The following is a 19,985-nucleotide window of genomic DNA, read 5'->3' as shown; positions in this document are numbered from 1 at the left end:
CTGTTATTACCCTTACTATGGCATTTTTGTTGCAAAACCACCTAGAAGAGTCAAACTCCCATCTTTAGGCCTCCTATGCAATGCTGACATAGATATGTCAAAAGCTGAGGTCTGCCCCAAGCAGCTCACGAACAGAGACAGGCAGACAAATGAAGAGCGCAGACAGGGGCAAGAAAATGATAGAGGGAGTTCCCAAATACACGCTATGCCCAATCCCAGGGGCAACTGAACTCTCAAGTTCAGACAGTGTTGGTCTGAAAGAAAACTTGTACCATCAAGAGAGTTATGACAATCGTGACTGTGAGAAAAACTATCCTAAGATATCAGTCTTGACCTCACTGAAGCAAAGCCCTCTGAGTCCGTGAGGCAGGGTGGAGTGAAGCAAGATAACTTAAGGAAAAAGAGACTCAAACACTCCCAAAACAAGAGACTCAATAACAAGCAAAGAGTGACTGAACAGGAAGGCAGTTGCGGGCTCTGCCGTGGGCTGTAGGCTGAATCGCAAAGCTGGAAAGTTCCTTTCGGTGTTCATATAAATATTTCTGTAAGTTATTTTTAAGTGTGTGTTTTGAAACTGAAATATATTTAGACTAGTTAAATGAAAATGTGGTTTACAGAAGGCTGCTTCTTCAGAAATTTCCCACGCTGGAGAATCTGCTCGGCCATGCTCGTTCTGTGCCAGGGCTGCCCGGTTCTGCGGGCAGCTTCACAGGCTGGTGCCGTGCGGGCAGCAGCGGCAGTGGGGGCAGAAGCAGGGGCACCTCTCTCATCGGGGAGGACAAGACAGCCATGCACCATCCCTGGTTTTGGCACAGGAAGGCTGGCAGCCCGTGTGACATTTCCACGCTGCTTTCTGATCCTGGCATGCAAGAGCGGGGTAAGATATGGTGCAGTGCATGAGAGAGGGGAAGGGCTGAGGAGGAAATCCTGGATCTGGAGAAAGCAAGCTTTCTCCTTCCTGTGAGCTGCAGCCGAGTGACTTTCCCAGGGTGCAGTAGGGGTCACGACAATAGTCTCTTCCCAATGCAACAAAATTCTGGGGTACTCGTCACATGTGGTCTGATCCCAGAGCACTTGCCACAGAATCAGGATGTTGTTCTGGCCAGGCTCCAGCCTGGCCTGAGCAGTCATCACCCTTTTGCAGAAGCTGGGGATCAAAAAAGTTCACGAGATGGACAGCATAGTCCCTCTGCTTGGTCAGTGCAGACTGCTGCCTAGGACCGCAGCATGCCATGTTCTGCCTCTCTGTTTCCCTGAAGGAGTTTCAAGGGGTTGCAAACTTGTTTTTCCTTGCACATCCCGAGCCATTCTGCAGTCCTGCTGGGTGTACACATGGGCAGTTTTCTGTCCCATCCCAGACAGAACTGCTTTGCAATGGATAGTAAAGTCCTCCTACTTGTTTTTAAGGCTGAAGGAGAAACACAATTCAATGGTTCACATAAAGTAATGCTGGGAGTGACATCACATAGAAAAATGCTTTTTCTTCCATTTTGTTTGCTTGCATTATCTGTCCATCTCGAGAGCAAAATTCTCACAAGCTTTCCCGTGGATTTCACCCGGCTGGGTTGATTTAGGAAAAACCTTTTGAAGCTTCTCCACTCCAGCCTGCACAGTTGGATTGCTTTTGGGGGGAGTTCTGGGAAGTGCACATCCAACAAAACCTCTTTCCAGGACTCTGATTTTCTTTTCCAGCTTTTATAGATAGTCCAGCTGGAACAGCAGCATCATATATGCTATAGTTTAGAAACTTGACCCAGTTCCTTTAATCCGGGCTAGCCACGGGAGCTCTCAGAGGGCTCAGAAACAGTGCACAGCCTCGCCAGGTCACTTGCAACACAAGCTTTAAAGAAATAGTTTCATCCAAGAGTAAAAACATCCTTTGACGGATATTAAATTAATCAAAAATAGGGAGCAGGGGGGGACTTCGAGCTTAAGTAACAGCAAACTTTAAATGAGTCCAGTTTCTTCTGCAGATGAATGAAAGTCAAACTCTCTGTGATGTAGCCTGTATTACCCACCAGAGCTCCTTGCAGGGGAATTCCAGAAAACAGAGGGAGATGTATCTGGTAAATACAAATACAGGATTAATAGCAACTGACCCAATGGCAGGACCCCAATCAAGCTGCTGAAAGGAAATATAAAGCTTACAGTAAGGCCCAGATTCCCTGTTTGCTGCGCTGCATATTCCCAACACTTGAGGGGCAACGTTCCCCAGTTGGTAGGCTATAACCTGCAGAAAGGCTGCCGAGGGGGACAGCAAGACCACCAAAGTGTTATTAAATCCCAAACAAAAGCAATGTTGCTGCTTTCTGCCCTTCCCCCAGTGCTATCCTTCCAAGTCCAGAAGTCACCTTTCTGAACAGCATTTGTCTGCCCAAAGTCATCAACCAAGCATTTTGATGTTCCTTTTATTTTTCCCTAACACACACAGGGCTTCTTCTTTTTTTTTTTTTTTTTTTTTCTCCAAGGGAGGGGTTACTCCTCGTAATAAAGGAAGGCTGAGAAACCCACTTCTAGGCATCCTTTTCTCAGTATAAATAGAGGTTTTTATAAACCATATTCACGGTCTATTTGGCGTCTGGTCTCTTCCTATGATGATAGGTGCCGTTTAAAAAGTCATAGGAGGAGCAGACCTGCGCTCCTTCTAGTTGAAGCCAAGGACAACATTTCTTATCCTAAATCACCCTCATCTTTTCCCTCTCTCATTATAGAAGTGCTTTTCCCAGGCTCCCAGCCATTCTCAATAGCAGCGCCCCAGCCCCCTCTGTTTCTTTTTTACCAGAGCTGGAGACTATATTCCCTTCCCATGAGAAAATGCCATTATAATATTTGCTGCTCTTTCTTTTTTTCCCTTCCATCCCACTCCCATTTTTGTTTTCTTTTGACCCCAGTGGTGTGCTGGGAAGAGTTTTCCACCCAGCCATGCCCACTGATACCGAGCCTCCTGGCCAAGCCGATACAGCTCATTTAAAACACAGTCCCATGAACCAACGGTTTGACCGGTCCCTTGCCGTGCACCTTCCCTCAGCTTGGGTTGCTTCTCTGGACCTCAGGGTCCAGCTGTTCCCACCACCCTCCTCACACCTCCTTTGGAGCAGCGATAACAGTGTCCCGGGGAGGAAACCTCTGGGCCTCATTAGCAATGTTGAAAATGCATTTTGGATGCAGTTTTCATCTTGCAGAGTATCCTGACAGCAGCAACGTACTTGTCTCATGGCTTTGATCAGGCCAGTCAAGGAGAATATCGAGCATACAAAAAGGACATTTCCTAAGATCAGCTATGAAAATTTAAGAGGTGGCCACTGCCTGCCCTGTGCCAAAATTCCTCTTCCTGCTCTGTGCAGGGAAACATTTGCAGGATCACTGGAGTTTTGTTTTGCTTGTTTTTAGGCAACAAGAATTTCGCTTTTGTTTCCCAGGATTCACATGCAGCTGAAGGGGTTTTCTGAAACAAAACCCATCCCCTATTACAACTTGCAAAAAGATTGGCCCAAAGGGCATTCTGACCACACAAAAGCAGAAACATTATAATAATATTAATAATTTTAATAACGAGAACATTCAGGGCTAGACAGGTAAACAGAAAGAAATAAAGGTGAGTTTTGGAGAAGAGTATAGACCCTGCTGCAGAGCTAATCCTGCCTTTGCATCCCCGGTGTCAGGAGGAATCCACCTCTGGATACAGGTCACCGCACAGCCTCACTGTAGGGGTTTGTACACCTCTACCTGAAAAACGTCATCGTGTGGTTGCGATGTAGGGGAACCCCAACACCCCTGTGCACAGCCAGACCCCGCAGAGGCGGCAAGCCTGTGGGGCCGGCCAGGCACCCAGCACGCAATTTTCCCCACCTCCCTCTTTTTCAAAGGTTCCTTTCTTATCATCCCCCCCCCGCCCCACCTCCCCATTTCCACATGTTACTGGCATTCAAGGCAAATATTTCTCCCAGCCCCTTTGGTCTGGTCCTCCCCCCCTGCTTTTAGGAGGCCCCTTTATCAGGCAAGATCATGGCGAGCCGGGCAAACATTACCTCAGGGGCGCTGTGAATCGGGGCTGGGGGCGTGAATAGGCCCCACACATTCTCTCCAGCCTCTTCCCTTTCCTATAGCAACCAAGTTGGGAGCAGGCAGGTCACACAGCCCCTCCGTTGTGTGGAGAGCCCTGCTGGGGCCGGGGGGGCAGCCATTTGGCTGCCCCATCTGGGAGCGGGTCGCAGAGGGCCAGGGGTGGGAGCAGGGGGCTGGGGGGCAGCACTCAGCCCTGCGCAAATATGGCAGGGGGTGCCCCAGCTCCCCGCTCGGGGCCCGGCCAATGGCTGCGTCCTGCCAGCGCCTGGCTCTTTCTTCCCAATTAACCAAAGTAATCTTTTCTGGCACAAAAGGGGAGCCACCCAGCTCCATCCTTGTCTTTTCTGAAAGTATCAGAGAGAGGGGAAAGGAAAGCAGCATAACAAAAACCCACTCTGTGTCAGCCAGAGACCCCAAAGGAGAGCACCAGGCAAAGCAGGAGGAAGGAGCAGGAGGAGCCTGGCAAATCTTTCCACCAAAAGAAGCTCCTCCAGGAGCCTTGGAAAGGGGCCCTCTGCCAGCAGAGCCAGGTCCCCACACACCATGTGCAGGGCACGAGCCACTGCTTGGGAGGGTGTTTCCAAGGCGGCATCTCAAACCAAGACGTTGTGCCTGCCTCTCCACATGGAGCCCCAGCTCTCTGTGACGGACTCCTCTGGGGAAGCTCCTTGTGAGGCCCTCAGCCTTCACGGACATAGCAGCACCAAGGTGGGGGACGACTTTCCACGCCATCGGGATTCGACATTGCAGCACCCGGGGGCTGGCATCAGCTGTGCCTCTCACCAAATCTCAGAGTATAATGTGGACCTTGTTTCAGGAGTCCCCTTGTCCTTCATCAGGCATGAATGCCAGCTCCCTCACAATACCCAGAAGGCTTTCTGCAGCCCTGTGCACAGACTCTCCCACTCCCTTCCCTGTCACAGGTCTCTGTATAGTTTCCTCCCAGGGGAATTTGGGGTGCACAAAGTGTGATAAAGATGCCGAAGGGCCATCTGACCTCTCACTCTTGACCTCCCACAGGTTACCTCCCACTTGGCGTGCTTCCCTCTGTGAGCATGGAAGTAGCATTTAAACATGGTTGCACAAAAGCACAAGCTCTCACCTGGCCCCATGGAACTAACTCCACGTCTGGGTGCCCTCAAGGACAGCAGCCAGGGTGCCCTGGCACCAGCAGCGTGGGCAAGGACAGTACCCATCAAGAGCCTGGGAATGGGAGGCGATCTGTGTTTTCACTGGGGAAAGGGGAGAGGATGCTTGTTTGACCCTGTGAAGCTTTCCCTTGCAAAATATTTAGGATCCAATGTGATAGGGCTAGTCACAGGCAAAACTCTATGAGCAACAGCAGCTTCTCTGTGGCTCCACACACAAGGAGCAAGCGCAGCTGTGCTGGGTCAAAGCGAGGATCCATCTAGCCAAGTGCTCTGTCTCCAATGCTGCCTGATAGCAGATGCCTGAGGGAGAAGAGAAGAGCAGGCCACCAGTGATATTGCCTCCACATGCTCTCCCAGGCTGATTGTGGCTCAGGACTTCCTGGGCCAGAGGCTGTCTTCATATCTAACAGTCCTTGAGGGACTTTTTCTCCATAAGTCTGACTAGTCATCTTCAGGAGTCACAGATTTTTAGCAGCCACCACATCCTGATGCTTACCCAAGGGTTGTGTGAAGGACTAACCCCCTTTGCATTTGTAGTCTACAGGATACTGCCTGCCCCCGGCATCTTAAATAAACAAAAAATAACATTAATTGGGTAATTTTCCTTCTTGGAAGCATGATGGTGTCTGGGATGCCAGAGCAGATCCTTTGCCTCCAGGCTTCCGGTAAGACACTGGACACACCTTCCCAGTAATGGGCTGCACAGGCAGGTGAGCTCAGTCCAGTGTCCTTTCCATCATGCCCAGGTCTGGTGGGGCTTGCTGCCTTTCCATGCCAGAGCCATGGCTCCCAGGGTTGATATTGCACTGAGCTGTAAGGGATAGCTCCTGCCTCTGGCCAAGGAGCCCTTCCAGGAACTCCTGCAGCATACAACTCGCATCACAACTTCGGCCACATTTTTGTCAATTTTACTCTGCTCTCTTATTCTGTCTTCTGCAGCCCTCCCCCAGGAGCCATTTCAGTCACAGACATGGCAGACTTCTCGCAGAGGACAGCCATGGACGGGTGCAGTCCCTTCCATAGGCTTAGCCCATCAGATTGCTCCCATGTCTAAAAACAGAGACATTGAACAGGACTTTGTTTTCCAGGATAGAAAGTAGGATAGATCGTAGAGGTGTAGACATGAAAGGGACCCTGCTCAGGCATCACCAGCACTAACTGGGAGATACTAGTCTAAGCTCCTCTGAAAACATCACGGGAAGGATCTCCCGTTGTGCCCTTAGGTTGCTTGTTCCAGCATTAACTAGCCTGACAGTTAGAAAGTTTTTCCTAATATCATACCTCAAATATTCATGGACACTTATGCGTGGTAAGCCTCATACCAGCTGGAGCTTTTTCAGGACCTGTGGGTTTACTCCTAAGTATAGAGGGAAATTGTCAATTTGAATTCTCATCTGTTTCCAAAAGGAGTGTGTTGTGGTTATTTTACTAACATTTTTTTTATGTCACAGTAGCAGCTATGAGGCACTATGAATTGTACAGATAGTGAGGGAAGCATGGTCTTCCCAAAATCCTGTGTGATTCATGGAGAATTAGGACACTGACAAAAGGCGGGTAGCAGGGAGCAGCACGCCAGGAAAATGATAGTGACAGTGACTAATATCTTGAAAGCCAGGAGCTGTTTTGGCTGCCCTATGCACGCCTGAGACCCTCCGTCACTCTTGCGGTTTCACAGTAATATATTCCACTTCCTAAAAAAGCTTTCACTCTCCCCCAAAGGCTTGTGCAAGGCCACCCAAACAATGGAAGAAACTCACTGACCAGACAAAAACTGATTGCACCCAAAGTGCTGACACACGCACCGCACGACCCAGCTGGGAGCCGAGCTGTTTTCCTCCACTTTTGGGCTCTTGGGAACTTCACAGCTCAGCAACAGGATGGAAATAACTATGTGAAAGAAGCACATTTTTAAGTGGATAGCACCCCTTCAACAAGTTGCTACGTCCTCTGCCGAGAGATAACTGGGTCTGTTCCAGGATCTTTTGGGATGAGAATAAAACATCTGCCATCTTCTCTGGTTCAAGGGTAGGGAAATCTCTCTCATGGTCTGTGACAAGAAGTCAGCCTCCATCCCAACACCCATGGCCACTCCCACCACACGGTGAGGCTTGCAGTCTCCAGGCAATGGAGAAAACCCACCCTCTGATCATGCACCAAAGAGACTGCTGGCCATGTCACAAGGAAGAGGCTGGGGTACAGCAAAGAGCAGGCTGTTGGTTACAGGAATGGTATGCAGAGCCCATGACCTGCTCCTCAAGGGCCTCTGAGGGCTTCAGGAAAGAGGGGACGTAAGAAGGAGCAGGTCCTGTGCCAGACAATGTGGTCTGGCAGACCCCGGGCTGGCGACCATCATCCCAGCTCCATGGGATGACATGATGGGGTATGGCAGTCCCACATGCACAGTAAGCTACCAGATGTTACACCAAGAGACACAAGTTGGCACAGTCATACTCTCTAGCATCACCTCAAGCCACTCCAGAGCTGAGCACTGCCCCAACCCCAGGTCATTGCCCCATGCATCCAAGCTGGGATCACATGGCACCCCAGAGAAGGGTTCATGCTGGTTCCTAACCCCTGGCAAGGTTAGCAATCAGTGCCGAGAGGGGCTGACCACCACCAGGGCATCGATAGCCTCTGCATGTAGAGCCACCCACATTCCTTCTCCCTGATTCCAGGGAAGAAAACCAGGCACTGCCTGGCAACTGGCTGTGTTATTTGGGGTTAGGATCCTGGCCAATTTGGTGGGTTTGGTGTGTTGTCTACACTGTAGGCAGGGCTGGCTGCATTTGCAGCACAGCAGGGAGAACATGCCACTAACAGGTCCCCAGCCTTGGCCTGGGAGGACTCTTGCCACTCTCCATCAAAAAAACCTGCCTTTGAGGAAGGAGCCTGGTGAAGGCAGCCCCTAGCACTGGCCAAGAGGATCTGGTGGCCAGCTCTTTGCTTCTGCAAAGCTCAAAGTCTCAGCAAGGGAAATTATCAGGAGTCATGAATTGTCAGACGATGCTCCATCCTAACACAGAGGTGGTACCAGTTACAACTTTTTCCCTGAGTCCCTCAAAAGCTTTGTACATCCCTGCATCATTCTCAGCCTTTGCCTCTTCACCAGATATTTGCATGGAGGAGAAAAAACAGATATGCGATTAAAGCACTGGGCTCAGGACTCCCTCCTCTGCATGCAGCAGGCAAGTCCCTCCTTGCCTCAGTTTCCCCCTTGCCTCAGTTCACCCCTGGAAGCCAGAGCTGATGGGTCACTGTCCCCTTCTCCTGGGCCAGTGGGAAAAGAAAGCTGCTGAGAGCTGTGTAGGCATCAGCCCCCATGCTTCCTGATGGGGAGCAGGTTAACACGTAGCTCATGCGTCATATTTGTAGTACGATTAAAACCGAAGACAGGCAGGAGAATAGCAGGGATGCGTTGGCTAAGGGCCACTTATCCTGCCACCCCCATGCATGCAAAGCCTCTGTTTGAGGCATCTCTTCCTCTCCAGGGACACATCCTCTGCTCCTGGACTGTGGGCAGAGCCCTCTCATTGCAGCTAGCTCCTGCCCCCCAGCCCTGCAATTGCCTGTGAATTCAAAGGAGCTAGTCTTGCTGTTTCTTTTGAAACCCAGAAGTTCCCAGAAAAGGCGCTTCTACAAAAAAAAAAAAAAAAAAAAAAAAATCTATGCTAACAGGAGCCTTCGGCAAAGCACCCACCTTTGTCTTCCTGCCTCATTGCCACCCACCCAAATCAGCAAGAGCAGTGGGTGGCATTTACAGAATATCTCCCTGTTGAGAAGCAAAAGCACTAGGAAGGTGGCCCAGCTACCAGAGTGGGAAATGCAGTGGTCTGTGAGCACTTGGCCTCAAATCGAAGTGGTTTATTTCTGGTAACTCAGCCACAGCAGCTTCCAGTAATGCTCATAAAGCTCCTTTCCGCTCAGGAGCTGGTGGCTTCCAAGGGCCATCGCAGCTAGTGTTCCAGTTTGGCTTCCTTTAAAGCACGCTGGTGGTAGGCTGAAGCCAATGAGGGAGCTGAGGCTGCCCAAGATCCCACGTGGGGGACACCAGAGATTTCCTAACAGAACCCGCGAGGCACTTTTACACTATAAGTAGTGACGAGCCAACCTCAGATGGTCTGGCCAGCATCCATGTGTTTGGAGAATAAGGGGACAGGATGGCTTATGAAGACTGCCTCTTCCTGTCATTCCTAAGATCTGCCTTATCCAGGCAGGAATTCCCAAAGACCTGCTCTGAACAGGTTGTTCACATTACCCACCAAGCCCAAGATGCAGCTGGGAACAGCTGCAGCTTTGCCTTACGTCTGCTCTAGACCTAATGATGTCTTGCATCTACACCGTCCCATGGGGAAGCTGGGATGTCGCCTGAAAGACATCTCATGGGGGAGTTGCAAGAACAAAACCACAGCACATCAAAGCCCAGCCTTGCCCAGAGCTGTTGTAAAACCAGATCCAGTGACTCCATGCTGTAAAAAATGCCACCAGAGCTGCATCAAGGTGAAGTGAAGCTGAACAGAGCACGGCCCAGCCAGCTACCACAAACCCCTCTCTTGTCATGCCAGACCCAATCACTGATTGCCAGCCTGCTTCTCACCAAACAGAAACAGGAGGTCTCATCTATCTTTATGTCCTGCTTCCCTGCCACGCTGGAAAACAGTAGCAGGGTCAGAATCAGCGCACCAGCTCCAGTGAGGCAGCTCTGTGCAAAGCATCACCTCTGCTCTCCCGGCACACCTTGCTCTTTGTGGGGTTCCTCCTGACTGCATGCGTCCAGTTCCTCACCATTGCCACAGCCGGACACTCAGCCATGAGAACCTGACCCTGACCAAAGTCCCTGCAGATCCTGGCTCCAGTGGCTAAACAGCACCACCTGGGGCACTTTATAAAGCAATTGGCTAACACTGCTTGTTGGTCATTAAAAATATTACATGTGTTCTGCACTTTATTGTTCATCTGGGTTCGAGGGTTGCACAACCACCCCTTTTATCTGCCTGGAGTTTGGCCCCTTTGCATTTCAGCCTGTGCCCCCTTCGCCCAAGACTGAAAGCTGCGACACACCGAAGTCTCTCTGGGTTTCTCTATAGCATTCATTCCACTACCACATTGCCCCTATTTCCTCTTTGAGCTACCAGCAAGGCCACAGTGCTCCCTTGTTTGAGGCCACACACTTCTCAAATTGCTCCATTTTGCCTCCTGTTCTGTCATTTTGGGGCTTGTAGCTGGTTGTGAGGCTCTGAACAGGAACAGAGCACCAAGTCAGGAAAGGATGGAGCAGCGAGGAAAGACAAAATCTATGCCCACACAGAGCGCACCCAACAGGTACATGTAACTGAGTGGCATCCTGCTGCGTTAACAGACATGGACATGCAGACATGCCAGCAACACACACACGTACCCAAGCATTGATGCTGTTTAACACCATCACACTGGTTCCAGAATCCAGGTTGAAGGATCTGCCCCTGAACCTCCAGCCACCACTTCCCATTTATCCTCCCTCCCAGGGACTCCTCAAAGCACTTGCTGCCACCCATCTTCCAAACCAAAAGTCAGGGCTGGAGCATCAAGCAGATTATCCCAGTAGATCCCATCTCCTGCTTGGGTAGCCAAGCGCTGCCGGTTCACTGGGGCCAGCCAGGGGCTGTCACTAGCCAGGGGAGAAGGGATCACATTCCCAGCTGACATAGAAATGATGGGGATCAGCTGAGAGTCCACCCCCACCCCTTCCGCTGATTCAGGCTGTGCTCTGGCCTTTCCTTGGGGTAGTCATTTTAATGACTGAGTGTGCCTCTGAATTTCCTGCCAAGTTTCAGTCACAGGGATGGAGAGAGAGAGAAATACATGCAAGGAAGGGGAAAGGGGACCGAGGCAAAGGGAGGGAGAGATATGTTATCTTCAGCACGTCAGCTGGGGAGAGAAGGGCCTGAGCAAATGAAGGCAAGCAAAGCAACGTGTACTAGCAATGCATGGCTTCTCCCTCAGGCCAGTCAAGGACCAAAGGTGGGCAGGGAGGTAAGGTGCTGCAGCGAGAGAGAAACACAGCCAAGAGCAAAGGACCCCAATGGGGAAGGCAGAGGAAGAGAGGGAAAAGGTGAATAAGGGTGTAAGCATCTCCATACTCCTGACAGAGTCATAGTAACCAGAAGTATCTGGAGCCTTTGGGCTCTAGACAAGAGAATTAGTGAGGATTAAGAGCCACTGGAGATCAGGTAGCCAGGGCAACTGGGATGATTATTTCCCAATACTGCACATTTGCAAGGAGCTTGCTGATCACCAAAGCTCATAAACATAAGAGCACCTCGAGGTACCACTGGCCCTTTCTCTGGGAAGCCCAGCCACTACAACGCATGGCCCTACTACATGACGTTTTCCAATCGAGGCATGTTCCCTTCCTGCCTGTGCCTCTGCCTCACCACTCTGCAAAGGAAAACACCTTTGCAGGGATGTAGCCATGCTCTGTGTGCCCCAACAGGGTGTCAAGGCCAGGGGCACACCTGTCCTTTTGGTTCCCTGGACATTGCTCACCCTGGACCAGGATCTCCCCTCTGTCTGCCAGGTGCTCTGGGTGAGCCACGCTGCCTGAGGCTCCTCAGTGAGGAACCCAAAGCCTCTTCTGCTCATGCCTCGCCACCTCTCTGATCCACTCACGCCACTGCGCCCACTCTGGCTCAGTTTGGACTCTGGGCAAATGAGCCTTGAACTTGTCCTGTCCTCCTGCAGTGACCAAATTCCCCCAGGATATTCTGGAAGTGCCTCCCCAGGTCAGCTATGTTTGTCACTGTGGTGTTTTGCCAAGCTAGGACCCGAGTCCAACCAAGCCTGGGCTCTTACAACCCACCTGCCTCCCTGTGGGACCCCACATCACTGGCCTCCAGCAGCCTCAGCACACCGAGGAGGGCAGGAAAAGCTTTTTCTTGGTTTTGGAGAGGGGAAAAAATGGAGAAGGTGGTAAAAAGAGAAGAGCCGATGGCATCCGCAGTGTCACCTCTCTATGCAGACTTGGGTTCCTTCTGCCCTCAGTTCTGCAAATAGCAACAAGTACTATGCATTGATATTAATGCTAATGTTTTAATTATTGTTACTAATAACATAATTGATATTAATAAACAGTCCTATCTGAGGACTGGAGAAAAACCTCACAGCAGATCCAGAAGAAAATGAAGTCAAAGAGAGGAGGAGAAACTTTCCCCCTCCCCACATTCCATACAAGGAGAGTTATGCTTCCGCCTGTTCCCCTGGTTTTTTTTAACCCACAGCGCAAGACTCCTCTCACAAAACTGCCGAAGCCGCTGAGTCCTGACTCACTGGGCCAAGGCTCCTCACATCCAGCTCTTCCGATGAACATATTCCCCCTTCTAAGTGCTGCAAGCTCTGCTTCACAGGTGGATACCCCATGCCTGCACTCCCTGCACCACACTCAGCCCCCACGCCACCGCTCCCCACCACCCCGCAGCCTCTCTGGCATCTCCCAAAGAGTGCCGTGGCATGGTGACAGAGCCAGTGTCCTGGACTTCCTCTCGCCCCACTGGGAGCCGCCATGCCGAGTCCTGCCTCGTGGCAGTGCCGAGCTGGCCTGGAAAGCACTGCAAGTGGCCAAGGAGAGGAAATGAATTCCCAGGCCCCTCTGCCACGAAGCCTGAGAAGCTAATCAGGGAACTTTATTAAAAAATAATAACAGCGATAAAAAGGGAGAAAAGTAAGCTGCCTTGGAAGCCGTTCAACAGCCAGCGCAGGGAACCCGGGAGGCCCTTTCAAATGCAAACACGAGCGAGCCTCCTCCGGGCCAAGCGGTGCTCAGGGCGGCAGGTTGCAGTTATCAGCCGTGCTGCGGTCCAGCACCAGATCACTTCTGATCAAAACCAGCTCCCGCTGGCTCTGCTGGGAATGAAACACATCCCCTCGCCACCTTTTGCCAGGATCAGTTCCCGCCTGGACGGCAATGAATGAAAGCGTTTCACAGAAGCTGGCGGTGCCTCTTCCCAGCAGTTTTCCTCTCTGCAGCTGGGGATTCCCCAGCGGCATGCCTGAGGCTTACCCAGGTCCTGCTCTGCCAGCAGCTCTCCAGCACCTAGTGATGTGGCAGGACCAGGATCATCTCAAAAGCCTTTTTTTATTTTTTTTTTTAATAGTGTTTACTAACAAAGCATTGCTCAGAGGCTCAGGGTGCACACCTGGGGTTCCCCCTGATATCACAGAAATCAGGTGGGGCAGGGTCTGATATCTCCAGAGGTACCTGCACCTTGTAATGGTATTTCCTAACGTCTCCATCCCCAGTAACCTCTTCACCACCACTGCTAGGAAGGGTGAGGAGATTGGAAAATCGCACCAATTTCCCTCTAGCCTGTTCTCCAGCCAGGGAGCCAGAGTGTGACTGAGACCCATGAACAGCCCCATCAACTTCTACCCAAAATAGGGAGAAATCAGCCCCTTCCTGGGGATAAGCTCCCATAGACTCAAAAATGCTCCCTGAAGTCCAGCCTCTTCATTTGCGCAGTGCCTCTACTCCCCACAGCTGTCATCCTTCACCACTGGATATCACGGCTCTCCTGCACTAGTTACTAGCCTCCACCTATCTCTCACTTGAGCTGCTCTCTGGCACTTTTCTATCATCTTTTTTGGCATCTTTCTGCTCAGGTGAGCTTGCTCAACTTGAGGGGAAGGGCTCCCCTGATTTATCCTTCCCACTGTGGGTCACAGTGGAAGGAGTGCTCCAGCACATCCCTCATGTCTCTTCACACCGTAGTCCTTCATCCTTCCGATGCTCACAATTTGCATCTCTCACAGGAGATGTGTTGTTACAGTAAAGGGTGATGCTCCATTTTCCATCACACCTGGAGTTTATCACTCCATCAGTGAGATCCTCCAGGCAGAAAAAGGCAATTCAGCATGCCCCAATGCAGGGACAATACCTTCAGCATTAGTCCCCAGGATGGTTCTGTCCTCATGTGGATTCACCCTGCCTGTTCCCCCACTAGCAGCTAATGGACAAAGTGGGCATTCCATGCAGGTGAAGCCCCTGATGAAGCAGAAGATCATCTCTAGGCAGGATGATGTGCTCCTCCAAGGAGGATTTTCTCACTCCAGGAATGAAGGAGACCCAGGCAAGAGGCAGGAGCTGAGGGGGGAGCTCAGGGACAGAAGAGGCAAAGCCACTGCAAGGAGCAGACCTACTGGAGAAAGGGAGACCACCACCACAATCTGTGGGTAACTGGGGCCTCCAGAGCTCAGTCTGCCCCATGTCAGAGTCATGGCTGTGGTTGGGCCATCACTGTTGTACTGAGTTTGGCTGGGATATCCCAGATGAGGTGATACTGTGGCCACTGGAGATGGAACCTACTTTCCTGTGCCCAGTTACTGCATGTTGCCCTTCATGTTGACCCTGCCCATCTGGCCCCTTTCCTCTGCACGCAGCTGTCCCACAGTGCTCACCAGCAGCAGGGCCAGATCAGCTCCCAGAAGCCAAAGGCACCATCCAGCAAGGTCCTCCTGTGCCTGGCCAGGATTGGGTTCATCAGCCTGAGTCACTTCTGAGACAAACAACCATCAGCCTGCAAACACAGTCGGTGCTGGGGCAAAGCGCACCAGCTTGTCACTTTGGGTGCCTCAACAGGAACTTGTCTGCAAGCAGAAGAAAGAGGCAGGGAAACCATCAGATTAAAGAAACCTCAAAGCCTGTCTCTCCATCTCCCCATCCCCACCACCTCTGGACTGGATCGATAGGAAACCAAACATCCTGTACACACAAAGCGTATCGCGCAGCAGGGACGGGAGCTTATCGCCCGCTTCCTCTGCGAGCCTGCCTGTACCTTCCCGGGCTCGGCCCCGCTCCCAGCTCCACGTAATGAGAGGTGCAAACAAACTGCCAGCTCATGCCGACCTCTTCACTCCCCAGGTGGCCTCCCAAGAGCAGCTCTCCTCCCCTTCCCCTCCCTCCTCGAGGCACAGTGAAAGCAGGAGAAAGTGCTCTCCTCCATCCTGCGGAGGAAAGAAAGCTGCAGCCTGCACCGCTGCAAACCCATGTGCCTTCCCAGGGATTTTTTCCCCTCCAGGCAGCACCCACTGGGCTCAGCCCCCAGCACCATGCTGGCATGGCAAGGAATTGCTCCAGCCTCTGGGCTCGTCCTTCTCCCCAGCCCCAGGAGTGTCCTGGAGCAGCCCATGGAGTTACACCAGAAGGAGAGGGTGCAGGCATTTACACCAAGAGGGTTAACAACCACTGAAGGGCAGATAAACAGCTCAGCTAGGAGAAATTGGCACCGAGGACCATTCTGCACATCTTGGCCACTATCTATGAGGTTTTCCCTTGCAGTCTCTGCTCTCCTCTGGGCCAACTCTCACATTTTTAAAGTCACAATCGCAGCACGAGTCCATTGCTACTTCTGTTATTTCCACCGTGCAGTCCATTACACAGCTGGATGTCTTGGAGTTAAAAAGCAGCTCTTGTGGCTAAATTGACTATATTGCTGTGTGCTTTATCAGGGTTGGAAGTTTTCATCTTGAGGGAGAAGTGAAGTGACAGAGGACACTGCACTGCCTCTGTTAGGTTAAATGTGAATTTGTCTGGGCCTTTCCTGGAGAACTGGTCACCTGGGAGCTGTGAAGTGCCTCTGGGGAGGCCTGGACAAGGCGGAGAAAGGCTGAGAGAGGAGCAGAGAGCTCACCCACAGACCCGGAGTACATCTCAAGCACTGAGATTGAGTAAACCCCACGAGCAAGTTCTCCCTTTGCCCAAGGACACCCTCTCAAGGGAAAACACATGCATAGCTAGGTCCTGGAGGAGACGCTGCACCAACAGCCACAAGCTAATCCTTTGCCTTCATCTGCGGACAGAGGAGATATTTACACCTTTCACTGGAAGCCCACCAGGTTTCCCCCTCTCTCTGCAGCCCACTCTGCCTGGCAGAAGGGGCCAAGGTAGGGATACCAAAGTGGCTGTTGCAGTCCCCTCAGGCTCTTTGTGTCCCTCCGCCTTGCTCTGGGTGATCATTATCAGCCACAGGTGACCCCTGGATTAGCTCTCACCACCCGCCAGGCTCCTGCCATCCCCCATCCATTACGAGCCTCCCCCCTCCTCAGGGGCAGCCTGGTTTTCCGGACCCCCCTGCAAGTTTGTCAGGGATGCCAGGACACACAAGCGGTGGTGGGAGCCCCAACCGATAGCCCATGACGTGCTAATCCTGGGATTAGCCAGAGTTCAGAGGTTAATTACAAAGGTGTGGAGAGGAAGAGGGGCAGAACAGGGACCATGAGAAGACCCAAAATGACTCCTCTGCCTAAGCAGCAAGCCTGAAGGAGGCAATACTCTGGGAGGACATGATCTCCCCTACCTGGGGTCGGAGGGGCTGGTCCCCCCTGATTCCTGACCCATCTCTGAGCTACCGAGCATCCCCCAGGTCCCAGTTTATAAAACTAGCACAGCCCCACCCACGTTTTCCTCACGGGGGTGAGGAAACTAAACCCGCTGGAGACTGTGCACAGCTCTAATACAACCCAGGCTGTGCAGGAACACAAAATGGGGACCTGCGGGACAGATATTTCAGGGGGAGGCAGCAGGATTTACAAATCTTCCCACCCAGACTGATTTCTCAGACATCTCTGTGGCAGAGGAAGGCATCACGCAGGGAGACCTGAATGGGCTCCCAAGCGGGAAGAAGCGTAAACGCTTCAACCTCAATTCATTATCAGAAAACATTGCTAATTTGCTCCAGCACAACCCTACTAAGTGTGGTTTTCTGGCTTCCAGGCTGTAAAGTAGCTATCTCCGCAGGACACCACTCTTGGATTAAGTAGCTTTACCCACCCATGGAGACCTGCCTGGGTGCCTAGCGTGGCAGAGGCAGTCCTGTGCCACTCGCCAAGCCCTGTCGATCGCAAGGGGAAGAGAGGGATGGCAGTGGGTCCCTCCCCAGCCAGGGTCTCCAGGCAGCAACCCCCAAGGAGTCAGCGCTCTCAGCCCACCAACAGGTTCCTGGCGTGCCCCTCGCCTGCCCCATCACTGCCGCATCCCCAGGGTTTCCTCAGGGATGTCATTAGTCAGAACTGCGGCATATGACCGCACATCTGGAAGGAGTTAGATGACGACAGCCTCTGCCAGCTGTCTTCGTTTAGGTTTGTTCATACTTGGAAGCGCTCTGCAGCGTGATCTGTAAAATAAAAAGTTGCGCTGATTGACACGAGCCGAGGGTTTCCTCCGAGGCACTCCCTGCCCCCATCACCTCCGCCTGGGACGCCAACATTAGTACTTATTACATCCCGAAGGCTGGCTGCATACAACAGAGGAGGCTGTGTAAGAATAAGAACAGCATAGCAGTTAACTATCGCCTTTCTTCCTGCCAGAGCATGGCCAGCTCCAGCAAGGGACAGGGAGCCCATGGGAATGTCACCCCTGGCTGACACTGGGACAGCCCCAGTGACACCACCAAGCCTTGCCACCCAAGGGGCACCCAGTGGAGCTTTGGCATGACCCTGCTGGGAAGCCAGGTCCTATCCCTCAGAGACTTCACTGCATGCTGAGTGCTGCAGCACTGGGGGATCCTGTGGGCTCCGGGGCAGCCAGTTTCTTCCCCATCCCCATTTCTGTACAAGGGGCTCCTCCAGCCCCCTTCCCAGGCCCCAGCGACCCCCTGAGTTCATGTGTTTTGTTCTGCTGGCAGAGGGAGAGGGAGGAGACCCCCCCGCTACAGCGGCTGGAGGCGCTGGCCTTCCTCCAGCCCTTCCCTCAAACCTCCACATGCCAGACTGGGGTGGCTGGGCAGGTCGTGCTGCCTCTGCTGTAAGGAAGGAGATGGGGAGGGGAACACCGGTGTTGTAGGGCACACTGGGCACAGGATAACACAGCAACGAGCTGGCAGGGGTGTATCAGTGGGGATATGCACCTTGCCGTGACCACAGCTCAGGCATCCCTCACCGGTGAGTTCAGCCCATATATCCCAGATACCTACAATACCACCAAGCTCAGGAAGGGCTAAAGAGTTCACTGGAGAAGGAGACGAGAAGCTTGGGGGCCCCCCTTTTACACACCACACACCAGCTTCCCATCTGAAGCTTTTTCTGCAGCCTTGCCTCTGGGTGCAGCAGAGATTAACAAGGTCTGGGGTCAACCGAAGGAGACTATCAGGAGAGCAGTGTCTAAGCTTCACCAAATCTTCGTGGATTTGTCAACAGACTTTGGATCAGCTGTTCCCAATCTGATAATCCAAGTCCCACACATGCAGCCAGGGGCTGCTGGGAAAATAGCTGATCTGTTTTCGGATCCCCCATGGTTGGATCCTTCCCACAAAAGATGAAGCAGGACAGGAGCAGCCAACCACTGACTTAGAGTCTTTCCCAAGAAAAAGGATGGTGCTACACAGGGAGGTGGAAAGGGTGGTGGGGAGGTGTGGTGCTGGGAGAGTATGTATCCCTGCTATAGTGCTGTGTGTTCACACGGCCATGCACAGCCTTCCTCAGCTTCCTCAGGGCATGTGTGACCTGCCCAAAAGCAGCATGAGGGGCTCGCAACAGAGCCTGGGCAATTGTCTCATCTGTGTGACACATGAACTCCCAACGAGGCTGCCAATGCTGGGCTCCAGCCAAGGGATCGCGTTCCTAAGGACGTGTCTTCAATTAATGTCTTTTCTTCCCCATTTTGTTTAAAATTGGGGTTGAGCTGCTTCTAAACAGATGTGTTGGGGTAGCCAAAATATTTGCCTTTCCACTGGCTGCTTGTTTGGCATCCGTGCCTGGCTGATGCTAAAATATTCTTTCCTCCCACCCGCAGCGAGTGAGAAGCAGCTCAGGGGGTGCAGTGGGCACCCTCCATTCAAATACCCAGAGAGTCAAATTCAGCCAGGTCCCTGCTGCCGCTATGTCTCATCTGCAACCCCAGCATCTCCTATGCCGGCTACAAGCTGTGGAAGCATGGGAAATGCAAAAGGAGTTTCTCCCCTGGGAAATGCAGGGTAAAGGGGTTCAGCACTGGCTGAAGTGGGCAAGAGGCGAGGGAAGGAGCATCCACAGTGGGGACAGGGCAGCAAGCAAAGCCCTCCCACAGCACCACGAGGCTGCATGCAGCAAACACCACCCACTCTGCTCATCCTGCAGCCCCGGCACCCAGCCCACGCCAACAGCACCCGCAGAAGCAAACCCTCCATCAAAGGGGTTGCAGTGGCCCCCACCGGGGTGTCACAGCCCCACACAGCACCAGTCACCCAGGGGTTTTTCACACACCCACTCAGCAAGGCAGCAGTGTCAGCGCTTGTCCACCCCATGGAGGGAGATGGTTTCGGAGACACCCTGAACTGCAGGAAGAAGTAAAGATGCACTTGGACGAAAGACACCACACCAGGGGGGTGCAGGATGGCCACCACCCTCTGTCCCTGTGCTCACCAGAGAGACAAACCCCAAAAAACACAGCAAAGCCCCTCAGGTACTTCTACTCGGTCAGGGACATTCTCAGCTCTGGCTTGTCCAGAAATGTGTCCTTGGAGACAATTTCCAGCTGCCTGCAAGAAGGCTTCTCCACACGCAAACCCTTGTGCTGGGTGCTGGGAAATCCCCCTGCTTGCAGCCAGGACCCGACCCCTGTGATTCAGAGGCCGGAGGGACAGTTTACGTGCAGGCACTGATGAAGGCATGCAGGCGCAGCACTAGCTCTGCTGCGTGCCTCGGGAAGGAGTTGAGCTGCGCAGCGTGCAGACACCCCGTGACTCAGAACAGCCTCGCCAGCCCGGCGTCAGGCTCGGGCTGCAGCTGGGGAGCCCGCCAGCATCACGGACGTGGGGGAAACCTCTG

General features: G+C 52.5%; 2 long non-coding RNA genes across 2 annotated transcripts in view; both read right to left on the bottom strand.

Annotated features, from left to right (window-relative positions):
- Positions 1-3,568: 3,568 nt before the first annotated feature.
- LOC142601298 (uncharacterized) overlaps positions 3,569-19,985 on the bottom strand; it is a 30,257-nt gene continuing 13,840 nt past the window's right edge. Inside the window, exons 2-3 of the long non-coding RNA XR_012834900.1 lie at positions 14,643-14,831; positions 3,569-3,726 (exon numbers count right to left, since the gene is read on the bottom strand). This is a non-coding gene — a long non-coding RNA (uncharacterized LOC142601298). The remainder of the gene's footprint in view (positions 3,727-14,642; positions 14,832-19,985) is intronic.
- Positions 17,028-19,697, bottom strand: LOC142601299 (uncharacterized). The gene is made up of 3 exons (XR_012834901.1): positions 19,581-19,697; positions 19,422-19,492; positions 17,028-17,356 (listed from the first exon to the last, which is right to left on the bottom strand). It is a non-coding gene; the product is annotated as an uncharacterized LOC142601299 (long non-coding RNA).

This window comes from Balearica regulorum, chromosome 3 (genome assembly GCF_011004875.1).
Source record: "Balearica regulorum gibbericeps isolate bBalReg1 chromosome 3, bBalReg1.pri, whole genome shotgun sequence".
Taxonomy (NCBI): domain Eukaryota; kingdom Metazoa; phylum Chordata; class Aves; order Gruiformes; family Gruidae; genus Balearica; species Balearica regulorum.
Note: the sequence above shows the minus strand (reverse complement) of the source record. Positions and strands in the feature narration are given on the sequence as shown.